The sequence below is a fragment of the Triticum dicoccoides genome, chromosome 7A, assembly GCF_002162155.2.
Source record: "Triticum dicoccoides isolate Atlit2015 ecotype Zavitan chromosome 7A, WEW_v2.0, whole genome shotgun sequence".
Classification (NCBI taxonomy): domain Eukaryota; kingdom Viridiplantae; phylum Streptophyta; class Magnoliopsida; order Poales; family Poaceae; genus Triticum; species Triticum dicoccoides.
In genome coordinates, this window is record NC_041392.1 from 439826163 (window position 1) to 439843395 (window position 17233).

The 17233-nt window shown below is 44.0% G+C and overlaps 1 long non-coding RNA gene across 1 annotated transcript; it reads left to right on the top strand.

The window, feature by feature from the left end:
- Positions 1-342: 342 nt before the first annotated feature.
- On the top strand, positions 343-13336 carry LOC119327953. The gene is made up of 6 exons (XR_005158768.1): positions 343-512; positions 10369-10424; positions 10526-10630; positions 12223-12368; positions 12486-12611; positions 13143-13336. It is a non-coding gene; the product is annotated as an uncharacterized LOC119327953 (long non-coding RNA).
- Positions 13337-17233: the final 3897 nt, after the last annotated feature.

Consider the following 17233-nt stretch of genomic DNA (forward strand, 5'->3'; position numbering starts at 1 on the left):
TCCAACTGATTCCTTTCTCTCCTGCACGTACTCTTCTTCTCATCCGTCTCCTTCGCTATGTGGCTAACAACATCATTCACATCTTTTACCGTCTCTACTCTATCCGTACAAACTCTCTTGCTTGAGACATTTACATCATCATACAGTAAGCGCTCAAGACTATCCATGCTATTTTTCTCAAAAGAAAACACTAGATTACTACCCGTCGGACACGCATCGGAAATAGGTCTTCTCTTTTTGCCTATCGTTTTCTCACGGTCTTCCACCGAACGATCAACACCTCCTTCCTTTCTACCCTTTTCCCCTTTCACCTTCTTGTGTCCCTACGTAGCAGATTTAGTGGCATTGAAAATAAAAGATGAGCCAGGCTCCCCAAAATCCCCCTTGGCATCTTCCATGCCGGCCGCCGCGACATGCGCTTGTCGTCGCTAGCTCGCCACCGCAATATGCGCTCCTCTTTCTTCTCTCCAAGATCCAGCCGCGTACCACTCCACCACAACAGAACTTAACGGGTGAGCGCTCCACCAGATGTGCTGCATTTATTTCTATTTTTTGTTTCTGTTCCCATTGATTTCTTTCTAAAATCCTGTTTAAAGTGACAAAATCTGAAACTGAAATCTGCACATTATGTTCTGTGTATAAATTTCGGTAGTAAACCGAACCGATTTTTCGGTTAACCGAAGTTTCGGTTAGTAGATTTGCAAGCTTATTTTGGTTTCCAGATTTGCTAACCGAATATACAAAATAACCGAACAGTAGAAACTGAAAAAACGCCCAGGCCTAGTAAGTAGCAAGAAACATGACAACACTGGAGTAGTTGATAACCCCTACACCAGCTGCATTATGATTTACTCTGGAGTATTGTGTTATTTGTTGTTGCTTGCAAATGTTGGATTTGGTGGAACATACATTCCTCGTACCTTTTATTTGCTTAAGCCCATTTTATTCTCGTGTTGAACAATTGCAAGCTTGCAGCATAGCTGAAGCATTGCAATCTACGGAGCTAAAGTATTGTGAAGAAACAAACATCTGAATAAGTGTTCAGGCAAAATATGTGTGGATCCGGAAGGTAGCACGATTCTCAATTCATTCTTCAGAACCTACATTTGAATTCATTAAAGTTTAATTTACTGCATCGTCATGATCTAAAACATAAGAACACATGTTTTTCAATACAGTTTTGAGTGGCATCCTATGTAGGCTAACTTGTGCAAACTGGAAGATACTTCAACATATTTCAGAGGCCTTATTTGGTACAGAAGTAACATTCAACACGACAGTAAATCTTGACATTATTGGTATTACCTAGTTCTACTTGTGGGGCCGATGACTCGGGTTCTTCGACATTAGCAATTCATTTGTCACCTTAGTAATTCAATAACTTTCAGTTTGTCACCTTAGCAATTCAATAATACTCCCTCCGTTCGGAATTACTTGTCTCGGATATGGATGTATCTAGAACTAAAAGATACATCCATATCCAAGACAAGTAATTCCGAACGGAGGGAGTAGTAACTATCACTACAATTAAGAACAAAGAGTATATACTCAGCCCTAGAGAAGTAGCATAGACCAACCTTCTCAACTAATTCTTCTTGCAGGACAGTCTAAATTCCTGGAGCTAAAAAATTGCAGGAAGCGTTAGATGGCAGCACTGTACTTGGGCTCAAGATGCTACTATGGTCACCCTGGAGGACACATAAAAAGGATAAATAAAAAAATTGACTAACCAGTAATACATTCATTTGTCTCAAGTATACACATGTTATTCATTGAGCACGTTAATCTGATGCATCCAATAATTAGATAATGGCATGTGGACACCTTCGTGTGTACATTGTATATACCTTGAGCGTCACCAAGGATTTGGATGGCACCGCCGGTAGTGTAGCTCCTGCGATCAGCACTGCCGAGCCTTCCGGTGGCCGCACCAATTACCCTTCCGGATCATTGCCATATTCTGCAAATCGATTGGTTCTACCATACGAACTGCATGCACAGATAGTATAACAAGAATTTCAGATTTAAGCCTGAAAACACACTCTCATACAATTCACTCCCCTATACAGAACAACTTCAGATTTAAGCTTGGGAGGCTAGGACCAAGTATGAAACACAAGGTAATGAATGTTCAACCATACTATTGAGAATAATAATGTAAAAAAAATTAGGTGTATGTCAATGAGCTCTACACCCAGAGAAGTATCTTGCTGATTGTTTTGACCCTTTTATAGGTCACTGTACATCAAAGCAATAAGCATAAGATGGTGATATTCCTGAGCAATTCTCGGTTGCCCTATGCCTATATATGCTCCAATTTCCTTTGCACTCTTTCTCATATTGTTTTGAAGAAAAGAGCTGGAAAGCAACCACAGGTCCATCCTCTATTGTTGTCGCTCCTCCATTATTTGTGCCGTAGGTTCTAGGTTCATCTGTGCATCCTAACCAGATATGATTGTTCTCAAGAAAATTGTTTTGGCTAGGTAATAGAAGAAGAAAAAGAATGGAGAAGTGCTTGGCTCGGTTGTGGATCTCGGGCTGGTCATGTACTGCTGGCTGGACTGGAGAGGACCTCCACGCTGTCGAGCTCTTACTGGGCTGGTGCTTTCAGTTTGCCATGATCAGAAACCCTATCTGAAAGCCTGCAAAGCGCGTAGGCAGGGCAGGTGGAGGCATACCTAGGTTGCCGCCGTGGTGGACAGAGGAGCAGCCAGAGTGTTGTGCGGCAAAGGAGGCGCAAGCGGCGAGGATCTGGTCGCAGAGCTCGCCGAGGCACGCGGCAACATCCGGCTCCTTCCAGGATGCCTCGCGCCGCTCCTCTTCGTGCTTGATCCGCATGTAGGACGCCCGCCGCCGTAGACGCCATCTGTCGTGGAATTGTCACGGCAGATGTCCTTAGTGTCAGGACTTAGTCGCGAGGCCAACGCATCTATGTGGTAGCTTGAGAGGGGTTGAACGGGACGAGAGACGCGATGTTTTACCCAGGTTCGGCCCCTCACGGTGGAGGTAAAAGCCTACATCCTGCTTCATTGATATTGATGATGATGATCACGGTTACAAGAGTGCTCTATCTCGAGAGCTATTGTCTAAACCTAACTTGTCCAACTTGTGGAACTTGTCAATCTTGTCCCCTTTTGGGGAGCCCTGCCCCTCCTTATATATGTTGAAGGGGCGGTTTACATGTGGAGTCCTATTAGGATTAGGACTAGTCTATCTCTAATACAAACCAGATACAAGTCCAGGTCTTAACTCCTTGTAGGACAAATATTCCTCATGCCTTTCCTCTTAAACCGGCCCACCGTTAAACGTGAACCGGCCGTCTGGGCCTTGGGCCTTGTCATCCGTCTGTCTCGCACGCCGGATCACTAGTGAGTCATAATGACCAGGTGGGTTGCTTGTAAACCGCCAGGTCAGGGCGGGTCGCCAGTAACTCGCCAAGTGTCAGCGGGGTCTTCAGATAAACCGCCAAGTCCGGCCGGGTTAACTTTTGGCCGCTTTACACCGCGGGGTATATCCCCGACATTAGCCCCCAAGTTTAGCTTGGATTTATTCATGGTAAACTTATGCTGCAAAATAAACACAAGAACAAATTTGACAGGTTATGCTCCGGGTTAAGAATTTTAATAAACTGGTACCTGATCATCCTTAAGTCCTTGTTATTTCCTCCTTCTGGGAAATCCAGATCAATAAACCAACTTCATACTCAATTTGCCGACATTGGTTTGTCACCGAGAAATATTGTGAAGAATAACTCCTTTGACTCAGCTCCCAAAGCACCGGTTTAAGAAATATGGGTCTGAAAATACTTATCTGATATTCAGCCGGTTTGAAGATGTAAAACTTGCCAGTTTAATATTACCAAAATGGCCGGTTTATAAATATTGATGGCACCGGGTCATAATTGTTGTCGACACCGGGTCATGTAATTGATCTTCCTGATTTGCTCAAAACTGATAAAATGAACATGTTCCTCCTTTATATGCATAATACCTGTAGCCCCCGAGTATTAAGAGGAGAACATAGTGATAACTTAAGACTTGCTCCAATAAGTGTTTCAACCTTGAAGAAATCCGATTAGTTCATCTCAATCATATAAACTGAATACTCCATATATGTAGCCCCCAAGTGCCGGGTTGTCATGCTTGCAGCAACCTGGGACTTGTAATTTCCTGATGCTCATAAAAAACTTCAACCAGTGTAGCCCCCAAGGGCCGGGTCATTATGTAAATAATGAGCAGGGACTTTGAAAATATGATCATGTAGACTTTAACAGCAACGTGTAGCCTCCAAGGGCCGGCTCAGTAAGATAATATTGAGCTGGGACTTTATATATACTTCATTGGGAATAACATTATATTATGTAACTCCCATCATGGGGCTTGAACCCATATTCACAAGGTTGAGAGCTTTGTGCTTTACCAACTGAGCAATGGATCCTTCAATAATAGATGAAAACGTGTGTACCTTGAATTGTTGACAGGAGCAATTGGTAGCTCCCAAGTTTCATGGTGCATGCTTGCAGCGACATGAGACTTGCATGTAATCTCGATTTGAATAACGTAGCCCCCAAGTGCCGGGTTGTAAGCCTGCAGCGACTCAGGACTATTCCTTCCATTGTAGAATAAATCATATCTATTGATAATATGATAGCCATTACGCTAAAGCGACTTTGAAAACCTTACTCATAATACTAGTTATTGATAACCATAATAAAAATCCAGCCATGTTGGCTATTTGAATAATATACCCAATGATTTATAGGCCATAATTCCAATGGCGCAATCCAAATATATACTGGCAACTTATAGTCCAAAGCCAGGCCGGTTCAATAAACACCGGTGATTTGTAATTATGCTTTATTCAACCTGTTTCTGCATACAACAAGTGTAAAGTATCCTGGCGGTTTACCGCCGGACGGGTCATAACGCCCAACATAGAACCCGGGTTTATAACCAAGGCTGCATTTAAGAATAATCAAATATGAAATATATCATACCTGTGACATTGAATCACATTGTTGGTTTTATCAACTTTTTGTAGTAAAGGTGATAACCCCAATCTTGAGTACTGATAACTCCTTCCATATTGTGCCGGTTTATGATAAAACCGTGCCGAGCTGTGATAAACACCGGTTTACTCCATAATAGGATGGTAACAGAAAATCAAACCGGGCAGATAGTCTCCAGATTAAGATTTGACCGTGTTCCGTCAATTTGTAATTGACAGTTTGGGCCGGTTTAAAACTTTGTCGGTTTAAAAACGCAACAAAAATAAAAGAAACAGTTATCAAGGAAAATATTGAAGCAAAGGCAATGATAAAACCATTTGCAAAAAAGAGGCTTATTTGAGCTGATCAGATGGTGTTACCATGGTCGGACACGACCAAGCTCCCGATAGGTGTAACTATGGTTCAAGTCAGCCAGGTCCCCAAATGAAACCGTGGCATTTATGCCGATCAAGTGGCATGGCAATGGTTCGGGTTCGACCAAGCCCCCAAGTGATTCTGTGGCCTTAGGCCGATCAAGAGGCATGACTGGTTCAGACGTGACCAAGTCCCCAAGTGATCTGGTGGCTCTCGCCTATCAAGACGTATTGCATTTGTTCGGACACGACCAAGCCCCCAAGTGATGTAACATGATTCTTTTGAAAAGCTAACTCAAGGGGTAAACCGGAGGCCGCTTTAGAACAACTCCGTGTAACCACACATGATGTAAAAGAACCGAGACCCCGCTTTATGAAGCAGAAGCCCCCATGTGATCAATAATATGTCAGGCCAGTAAGGCGGGATACCCATGTTTAAACCGCGCATCATGGCAGCAGGTCCTCTTTGGCAATTTTTAACTTTTTGCAAGAGATAAATTCTTCTTGAACCGGGATCTTGAACCGGATATTGAGAGCTTCAAAGCTTTGTGGGAGACATCTTTCCCTTGAACCGGATTTTAAACCGGAATCTTCATTTTTAGCCGGAAATTTTCTGACGGCCTTTAAACTCGAACTTGCGAGAAGTTAATTCCTTTTTGAACCGGAAATTCTTAAACCGGATTTGAGAGCTTCAGAGCTTTGTCGGAGAACAAATTTCCCTTGTACCGGATTGTAAACCGGAATCCTTTTCTGATGACCCGAAACTTCTTCATTGAGCCGGAATTTTGCAACTGTCATATACTTTCTAATCCGGAAATCTTCTGACAGCACGATGTGAATCTGGGACCAGGTTATCTTTCCCTCCAACGTATTGGGGTTCTTGACTTCACTGAAAACCGGCAACGTTTGCTAAGTCATATCATTGTAGCCCCCAAGTCTCAAGGTGACTCGAGGAGTTGGCTTGAGATTCTCCATATTTGACCGTGATATAAACCGGCATAACTTGTATATCATTGGCGTTGATAGCACGATGTGAATCCACAGAAAGTTGAGGTGACTGCGGCGGGTTATAAATGATCCCATACGAGCCATGTCAGCAACTCGGCCAATGGTTCCTTCCAACTGACTTGTTCGAAGTTAACCAAACTATAGTGGCAGTGATTTGTGCGCATGTCCATTGATCCATCCAGTGCAGACGGTGGCTGAATGATAATTTGCCTCCAATTTGTTGGAAGAAAACCGGGCTACCCAAGCTGTGACTTGCTCATACTCAATAAACAACTCAGGCAAACATGTGCGGCCTGGCGTGTTGATGTAGACCAGGCCATGAGAGACGGACGGAAAATACGTCCGCAGCATCAGAGGCGGCACAGACAGATGAGTCGGCCGCGGCATTGTAAACCGGTGCAGACGGAGAAAATCAGCACCAATGTCGTAAACCGTCACGGACGGGCAAGTTAACCGCGGGCGCGGTCCCGACAAGCTGATGTAAACCGGACCACCGGGACAGCAACTTGCGCACGTTCATTCACCGGGTGGTTGACACGGACGAAACGCGGGTGCATAGCATTGCTAGTGCGTGCTCCGTGCCCGTAATATAACGTCTCATTTGTAATGAACAATTGTCCTGCGTCAAAAAATATCACATGCCAAAGTAATTGTTTCTTGACAAAAATAATATGTGCTAATAAAATAGGCCTTAAATGGATATCACCTGATTTGTCCACACGACGGATGATCCGTATTCAGTGTTCGTGAATAATCTCCAGTAGATTCAATAGCAATTTAGCCACTCTCTCGAGACCGCGGCAGCTCACATCAGACTCGCGACGGCTCAGAATAAGGCCTGGCTTTGGAGGCAGAGGCGGCCGGTGACTTGCAAGTAGCAGGCGAGTCGAGGAACCCGCGACCGCCCACGGCGGTTCAAAGCAGAAGCAAACAGCGGGCGTCGGAGACTTGCAGGAGAAGTGCGGCGAGGCCGCGCTGCAGCAACTTGGATGGAGGACGGTTTGCGGCAGAGGTGATCACGGCAACAGCTCACCGATGAGGGTAGAAAGGCGGAGGGGCGGACCAGCTCGGAAATTTGATAATTTGAGGCGTACACAACGGTGATTCGGTGCATTGGCAACCCGGCGACGGGCGGCCATGGCGACTCACAACAGACGCGGGCGGTTTAAGACCGGAGCGAAGCACGGCGACGGCGAATCTCAACAGACGCGGGCGGTTCAGGGCCAGCCACGGCGGGCCACGGCTGTGGAAGCGCGTGGCAGCACAGGGGTATCGAACCGGCCGCGGTGAAGGCAGGCGAAGACAGCGGGAGCTCGAGGCGAGGCCGCGGTAGTAGCGTGAACCGGTGATGCAAGGTCGATGATGCGGCAATCCATGGCCACGACGGGTTGATAAAAGCGGCTCGATCGTTGAGCCGTGGCCGCTTGTGTAGATACAGAGGCGACTTGTCAAGGCCACAGTTGTCGCAGCGATGAAATTGGCGGGTCACACGGCGCCTGAACAAGGCTGGGAGCGACCCGCCACTGGCTTGGCGCAGGCGGCTTGAGGCCGAGGTGGCCCGAGCGGCGGTTCTGGCAATGAGGCAACGGGGCATCGGGGCTGGCAGGCGCGCTCAACGAGGCGGGTCAATACACACAGCCAGCGGGTCTCTGCATCGGCGGCGAGCTAGCTTGGCAATCTGATAAGTCTCAATCTATGACCCCATCAGTTTCCAGGTTATCTCTGTTTTCCGGGTCGAAGCCGTGTCTGTCTTGTTGGCTGAGACCGGCCGACAATTTGCTTAGGCCGGCTTTGTTTAATCACTCCCATGCTGAAATCTCCCGCTGACACTTCTTTGTGTTCCGTGCATCAAAACAAGTGATCAATTCCAATTTCTTCCAGCATTGCCACATCATCCCTTGTTACTTTGTTTAACAAGGAAACTGACGAGGACCCCGGCGATTTGATAAAGTAGATGTTGTCTTTTGCCCGCACGGTGGCTGATGTAGCAAATATCAATTTGTCTTCGGATTCGGTGAATCGCTGGATCATGTTTATCTGTTGCATCGTAACCCTAAATTTCCACTGTTCCTCTGGACTCGAAAACTTACCCTGCCAGATTCGTAGTTGTCCATCAAATTTACCCGCCCGCAGCTCTGCTTAATATTGTTGATCCTTGCAGTTCTTCTTCATCCGTAAACTGCGAGCTTCTCAATCCTAGAGAGGTCCCTTCAAGAACTCAACACCACCGTGCGCAGGCCCCACGGTGGGCGCCAACTGTCGTGGAATTGTCACGGCAGATGTCCTTAGTGTCAGGACTTAGTCGCGAGGCCAACGCATCTATGTGGTAGCTTGAGAGGGGTTGAACGGGACGAGAGACGCGATGTTTTACCCAGGTTCGGCCCCTCATGGTGGAGGTAAAAGCCTACATCCTGCTTCATTGATATTAATGATGATGATCACGGTTACAAGAGTGCTCTATCTCGAGAGCTATTGTCTAAACCTAACTTGTCCAACTTGTGGAACTTGTTAATCTTGTCCCCTTTTGGGGAGCCCCGCCCCTCCTTATATATGTTGAAGGGGCGGTTTACATGTGGAGTCCTATTAGGATTAGGACTAGTCTATCTCTAATACAAACCGGATACAAGTCCAGGTCTTAACTCCTTGTAGGACAAATATTCCTCATGCATTTCCTTTTAAACCGGCCCACCGTTAAACGTGAACCGGCCTTCTGGGCCTTGGGCCTTGTCATCCATCAGTCCCGCATGCCGGATCACCAGTGAGTCATCATGACCAGGTGGGTTGCTTGTAAACTGCCAGGTCAGGGCGGGTCGCCAGTAACTCGCCAAGTGTCAGCGGGGTCTTCAGATAAACCGCCAAGTCCGGCCGGGTTAACTTCCGGCCGGTTTACACCGCGGGGTATATCCCCGACACCATCTCTCCATTCCTCCACCGCTTGCCACTCCGGTTGCTTCGGGAGGTTGGTTCCTCACGCCTTGGGTAGCAGAGGAGAGGAGGAGTGGCAGGCGGCGGCGATGGGAATAGGGAGGAGTTGTGTGGCGGCTGGGGGAGAGGTTGGCGCTATGGTTGGAGTTGGAGACGTGATTTTTTTTGTTACAACTGATACGATGATGTTTGTTCGGGGGATGACGTCGTGAGCGGATTAGTGGGCATGCGTGGAGACCGTACGATGGTGGCAGACTGGCAGAACATTTAATCTCATCCATTCGTTTCAATGGCAGACCATCAAAGTAATACGGGATCTTAGATACAATTAAGTGGGTTAGATCTGATATATCCGTATCTAGACAAATCTAAGACAAGAATTTTGGGATGGAGGGAGTAGTAGTATAGATATAGATATAGATATCTTTCCTTAATAATAAAGCACGGATTGACTCCGTGGGTTCACCATCACAATACGCTTTTTTCTCATGTCATAATACGCTTTTACGATTTGTAGAGACAAAATCGCAATATAAACGAGGTGGTATTATTAGGAAAAGATAGAACCCGCAGTCCTAGCCCAACTCTTGCTGAACTGTCGGGCATCTTCCTGCGCGGTCTGGCCTGGGCCAGCGCGCTTCCCTGGGCTGAGCTGGGCCAGCTACGCATCTTCCTGCGCGGTCTGGCCTGGGCTGGCGCACTTCCCTAGCCAAGCTGGCCAGCTACACATCCTTTTTTCAGTGAAAGGCAACAATCAGCAAAAAGTTAATAGAGCTCGTATGGGATTCGAACGCTGGACCATCCCACTCAAATATAAGGGCGCAACCAGCTGGGAAAGCACACACTTTTGGTTCATAACATGGTTTGCTTTCCAATAGTCCATCTTTATTATTTTTACCAAATTCTACTAATTTATATACCTTCACAAGTTGCCTATCAACAAGCCTTGAGAAGCAAGAAATAAGGGATCAAATAAATCAACTCCAGAAATTGAGTGGTCAATGCACGACTGCTGATTGGCTGGCTAATTATTGTAAATGGTATCTTAAGGAATTAAGTCAGCGTTGCATGCAGGATTAGCGGGAAGGAAGGACAAATGGAACCCCAGCCGTGCATGCATGCGAGCTCCGGTGAGAGATCAATTCCGCCCATTAAATTATGTTGCTCCCATGAGATTTTTTCTTCTAAAATCCCAAATGGATTTTCTAAATTTTACGTGAATGAACCCCAGACGGATTTGTGGGCGATATGTTTGAATCTCCAAGAAGCTTCAACGAGGGGCGCTGGTGCATGCGTTCGGGTTGAATCTCCAAGAAGCTTCACCGACTTCCCATTGGTAAGTCCAATTTATTTTGTGTTTCAACCTTCTTCCTATAGCACTTGTGCTTGATAATGATGTTGTACACAAAATGGCTTATGAGATATCTGGATAATGTGTATACAAATGATTTTTGGTTAATATTTTGTATGATTCATTTGGCAAAAAAATATTCTTGTTCTTTGTGGAGCTTTATACAGCAGTTCTGTCATCATAGCCTTTTCAAGTCTGTACATCTACATGGAAAGGTTCGCCTACAAACTAGGGTTCACTTGGGTTAAAAAAAGTATATTTTACACACACAAAATGCTTGAAGTTCAATTACTGATTCTTAGTAAGTACACTCTATTTTGGGGAGTGCACATCTTGCTTAGAAAACATGGGTAAGTTCATGAAGAGAAAAATCATACGTTGAAAATCTAGGAAAGCGGTAATCCATAGGCCCATGCCACAGTGCCGATGCATACATGCCTGCTTCTACCCGCAGTTTTACTAGTTGTTTGTTGAACATTCCATGGAATGTTTTTAGATGCTAAGTGCCAGTGCCACGGTTGATGGTGGTATACATAAAAAACAATGCATTGTGGCAGTGTAGCTGAACTAGAGCATCGAAGGCTAATTAATTGTAGTTTCTTGTTGCACAATAACAGTTTGTGTGCACCATGTGTGTAAGAATGTTGTTGCTGGATGGCCAAAAAAACAGAGCTTAATTAGTCTCGACAATACAATGGTTGGCTGGAGATTTCTTTTTACTTGTCCAGAGAAAATTATATCTATACTATGTGTATCAGTTTATGATATAATTTTCATCAATTCATAATTCTATCTTCTTATGAAAGATAAAAATATACTAGTTTGGATCTTCATTAGTTTCTCAGTCTTCAGTCTCATTTTCTTCTTCAGTACGTCTTGTCCCTATGTCATTCTCAGTAATTGTTTAGTATTAGCTATTCTGGTTATCATTCAGAGATAAGAGGTGAGTGTTTGGTGTTTCACTCCATCTAGCGGGGAGGCGCCTCGGCCGCTGTCCGATGGACCGTCTGGTCTGCCGCCTTCTCCGTCCGATGGGCAGCAGACCTCTTGGCTGCTCTGCGGTGGTTCCTCTTGCCATCCCTCCGCATGGCCGTATTGTGCTGATGCTGCTGCAGCTGCTGCATATTTGCGCTGGGCTTGCAGTTTCCTCATTGCACTGCTTGATTTCTTATGTGATGCCGCAGACAAGAAAGTTTCTGAGTACGTGATGCATCGATGGACGCACCCCAAGCGGCCAAACGCGACGTGTTTTGTCCTGTGCGCAGAAGCTTTGGAGGCGATGTGTTTCCCTTAGTACTTTCTCGACAAATCCAGCAGTGTTGGTTCATATAGAACTTGAAATTACCTATCTGCCATGGGGATGTACTGCCCTCAGCCCTCTCTCAGCAAAACTAGCAGTGCAGGTTCTCTGGTATACATCTTAATAAGTTTTAACATGTACATCTTTTCGGTACAAATTTTTAAGAAGTTTCTTTCTGAACTTCTCACAATTAATATACATGAACTTGATTATCTTTTTAACATGTACTAATATCAACTTCGTTGGATTTTTGTGCGTGTGTTTGTAACACAATCAGTTCAGATCTCGAGAGACCGTAAGTTCAATTACCACTGAGCATCCAAAATGGATACAAGATCAGAACATGGACAATCACCATGCGAGTAAACCCTTTTTGTTCCTTGTGAAGTATTACCTTTCAATTATTGAAACATCAAGTTTCTTGTAAGTAACTGTTAGTACTGATGCAATCATCTAATCTTTTTTCTTATGTCATTAGCAACTATTTTTTTGCTTCAGTCATACATAAGTATCTTGATTCTTGTTTACCTCTTATTGCAGGATGATTCCATTCTCTGCAATTTCCATTAGACAAGTGGGCTAGGTCCAAAGATCGGGGAACAATATGGCGCTCCATTTGAGGAAGAGGAATTGAATAGACACAAAGAGTGTATATTTACTTTTCTTGTAAGTAAACCTGCCGCCGATCCTCCACTGCTCCATTAATGCTCCCCTAGCATGTGCAAGTCCCCTTGTTATACTCTTTATTTATTTCTGTACCATTAGCAATGTAAGCACCAAAATTAGGCTTCCAGTTTGCTAAGTTGCTTTAGTACCAGTATCAAAATGTATATGTTATAGCAGTTCCATTTGTTAATTGCTATTGCAGATTCAGTAAATGCTGCCTAATTTGTCTTCTTAGTGTAGTTTTATTGTGAAGATTTTTTAATGCACACCGAAACCAGATGTCTACTGCTACATGCGCATCATATGCATATTTTTCCATCGAGAAACCTCATCATATGTATTTGTCTTCTAACTTTAGATTTTGATAATGCGAAGTTATATACGTGTACACATTTCTAATTTCTATTGCTATTAATTCAAATGATCAATTGATATAAGTTCCCATGATATTGTCCCATCAGTTCAAGTGATCATTGTTGTCTTTGTTTAAGCTGTTCAAGTACAAAATTAGTAGCATTGATCTTTGTGCAGCGATCAGGACGTTCAGCTCTGCCTCCGCAAGCCGTTCACCCCTGCCACAGGAGGCCGTTCGACGATGCAGCGCTATCATGTTGTGTTTTTTCAGTACATGTTTTGTGTGCTTTTCAGTTCACCTACTTGATGATTCTATGTCCAATTTCCCCCCTGTTTACGTGTTCTTCCTATAGTAAACTAGGTGTTTGTGTTGTGCCTTAATAAGCATTTGAGAAAACCTTGTATGGATCAAAACTACCATATGTTCTTGTAAATGAAGCTCTGCTTCTGTTTTGTTTGAAGTTATTTGATACGTCTCCGTCGTATTTACTTTTTCAAACACTTTTGCCCGTGTTTTGGACTCTTAACTTGTATGATTTAGATTTTTTTTTCAAATCTATGACGCATTTTATAGCAAATTCGAAAACTATAGCAAAGAATAGAGAAAAATCAAAATTAGCACCCCGTCGGCCACGCGTGGCCGAAAAGGGTGTTTTCGGCCTCCTTTGGCCGAAATGGACTTTTCGGCCTTGCCTTGGCCGAAAAGGTGCGTACTTGGGCCGAAAAGACCTTTTTGGTCAGGAGTAGGCCGAAAAGTCCTTTGGGCCCACCTTTTTATGTTAATGGTTGACCGAAGTAGCATGGCTTCACTCTTCAGCTTACGTTAGGCCGAAGCGATTTTTTAAAAAAAATTGGTATATAAATACTATGCAACCATTGCCCATCTTAGACATTGAAAAAAAATATTTTCGCGCAACCCTTTTCCCTCAATATTTTCCCGCCACCCGTTTCCCGCCAACTCCTTCCCGTCATATGTTCCCGCCAACCCTTTCCCGCCATACCACAGAATACCATTAAATAAATTCTTCATATTAAAAAAAATCATGTTTCTCAAAATCTTTTCCCTTTTTTTAAATGTATATAAAAAATTTAATTTTTTTATATAAATACATTAGCCAGATGCTATCCTATTTGGCTGGTAACACATATACCGAGCGTGATGTCAGGTTTTTGACTCCATCGCTTGCGCTTTTATCCCATTTTTTTAAATATGAAGAATTTATTTAATGGTATACTGTGGTATGGTGGGAAAGGGTTGGCGGGAAACGGGTGGCAGGAACATATGGCGAGAAGGGGTTGGCCGAAAACGGATGGCGGGAAAGAGTTGACGGGGAAATATTGAGGGGAAAGGGTTGCGCGATTTTTTTTCAGTGTCTAAGATGGACAATGGTTGCACAGTATTTATATATCAAAATTAAAAAAAATCGCTTCGGCCTAACGTAAGGCGAAGAGTGGAGCCATGCAACTTCGGTCAACCATTAACGTGAATAGGTGGGCCCAAGGGACTTTCCAGCCTACCCCTGACCAAAAAGGACTTTTCGGCCTACTCCTGTCCAAAAAGGTCTTTTTGGTCCGGGTACACACCTTTTCGGCCAAGGCAAGGCCGAAAAGTCCATTTCGGCCAAAGGGATGCCGAAAACACCCTTTTCGGCCCACGCGTGGCCGATGGGGTGCTAGTTTTGATTTTTCTCCACTCTTTGCTATAGTTTCCGAATTTGCTATAAAATACATTATAGTTTTGAAAAAAAATCTATGATTTGAATGGAACTAACCCGGACTGACGCTGTTTTCAGCACAATTGCCATGATGTTGTTTTATGTGCAGAAAACAAATATTCTCGGAATGACCTGAAACTCCACAGAACATCTTAGAAAAAAATAATAAAAAATCCTCGCCAAAGATGAAGACCAGGGGGCCCACACCCTTCTCACGAGGGTGGGGGCGTGCCCCTACCTCGTGGGCCCCCTGGTTGCCCTCCGACACCAACTCCAACTCTATATATTTGCTTTCGGAGAGAAAAAAATCAGAGAGAAGAAATCATCACGTTTTACGATACGGAGCGGCCGCCAAGCCCTAAAACCTCTCAGGAGGGCTGATCTGGAGTCCGTTCGGGGCTCCGGAGAGGGGGATTCGTCGCCGTCGTCATCATCAACCATCCTCCATCACCAATTTCATGATGCTCACCGCCGTGCGTGAGTAATTCCATCGTAGGCTTGCTGGACGGTGATGGGTTGGATGAGATTTATCATGTAATCGAGTTAGTTTTGTTAGGGTTTGATCCCTAGTATCCATTATGTTCTGAGATTGATGTTGCTATGACTTTGATATGCTTAATGCTTGTCACTAGGGCCCGAGTGCCATGATTTCAGATCTGAACATATTATGTTTCCATGAATATATGCGAGTTCTTGATCCTATCTTGCAAGTCTATACTCACCTACTATGTGTTATGATCCGGCAACCTCGAAGTGACAATAATCGGGACCACTCCCGGTGATGACCATAGTTTGAGGAGTTCATGTATTCACTATGTGCTAATGCTCTGTTCCGGTTCTCTATTAAAAGGAGGCCTTAATATCCCTTAGTTTCCGATAGGACCCCGCTGCCACGGGAGGGTAGGACAAAAGATGTCATGCAAGTTCTTTTCCATAAGCACGCATGACTATATATGGAATACATGCCTACATTACATTGGTGAATTGAAGCTAGTTCTGTGTCACCCTATGTTATGACTGTTACATGATGAACTGCATCCGGCATAATTATCCATCACTGATCCGGTGCCTACGAGTTTTCCATATACTAGTTTACGCTTATTTACTTTCCCGCTGCTACTGTTACAATCACTACAAAATACCAAAAACATTACTTTTATTGTCTTTACTTTTGTTGCCGCTACCACCACTATCATATTACTTTGCTACTAAACACTTTGCTGCAGATACTAAGTTTCCAGGTGTGGTTGAATTGACAACTCAGCTGCTAATACTTGAGAATATTCTTTGGCTCCCCTTGTGTCGAATCAATAAATTTGGGTTGAATACTCTACCCTCGAAAGCTGTTGCGATCCCCCATACTTGTGGGTTATCAAGACTAATTTATGACGCCGTTGCCGGGGAGCATAGCTCTATTCTTTGAGTCACTTGGGATTTATATCTGTTGGACACTATGAAGAACTTGAGAGATCCAAAAACCAAGATCTATCCCTCAACTACGAGGGGTGGTAAGGAACTGCCATCTAGCTCTGCACTTGATTCACCTTCTGTTATGAGTAAGTTAGCGACACCTACACCTGCTTCTGCTATTCGTTCTGATATGTCGCATGTTATTGATGATGCCACTTCTGCTATGCATGATACTTATGATGAAACTGCTTCTATGTCTGATACTACCGTGCCCCTTGGTGAATTTCTTGATGAACAAATTGCTAGGGCTAGAGAAAAAGAAATTATTGAATCTGAATACGATGATGATAGTGATGATGAAAATATGCCTGTTATTCCCGAGGGCTATCTTTTTGATATGGAATCTTCTGCCGCTATTTTAGCTTGCAAAGATAGATATGAGCTTAAGAGGTTATTAGTTAAATGGAACAAAGAATCACTTAGAGATAAAATGAAACCCGACCCTGCTTTTGCTACTTCACCTATTTGTGTTCCTAATAAGGATTATGAATTCTCTGTTGATCCTGATATAATTACTTTGGTTGAATCTGATCCGTTTTATGGCTATGAATCTGAAACTGTTGTGGCACATCTTACTAAGTTAAATGATATAGCTGCCCTGTTCACTAATGATGAGAGATCGCGTTACTTCTATATGCTCAAAATATTTCCGTTCTCATTAAAGGGTGATGCTAGGATATGGTTTAATTCTCTTGATCCTGGTTGTGTGTGTAGTCCCTGGGATATGATTTATTACTTCTCTGCTAAATATTTCCCTGCTCATAAGAAACAGGCTGCTTTGAGGGAAATATACAACTTCGTGCAAATTAAAGAAGAGAGTCTCCCACAAGCTTGGGGGAGGCTTCTCAAGTTACTTAATGCTTTGCCTGATCATCCTCTTAAGAAACCTGAAATACTTGATATCTTTTATAATGGACTAACCGATGCTTTCAGAGATTACCTGGATAGTTGTGTTGGTTCTCTTTTCAGGGAAAGAACACCGGATGAAGCTGAAATTCTATTGAATAATATGTTGACAAATGAAAATAATTGGGCACCTCCTGAGCCAGCTCCCGAGCTAGCTCCTGCTCCAATTACTGAGTC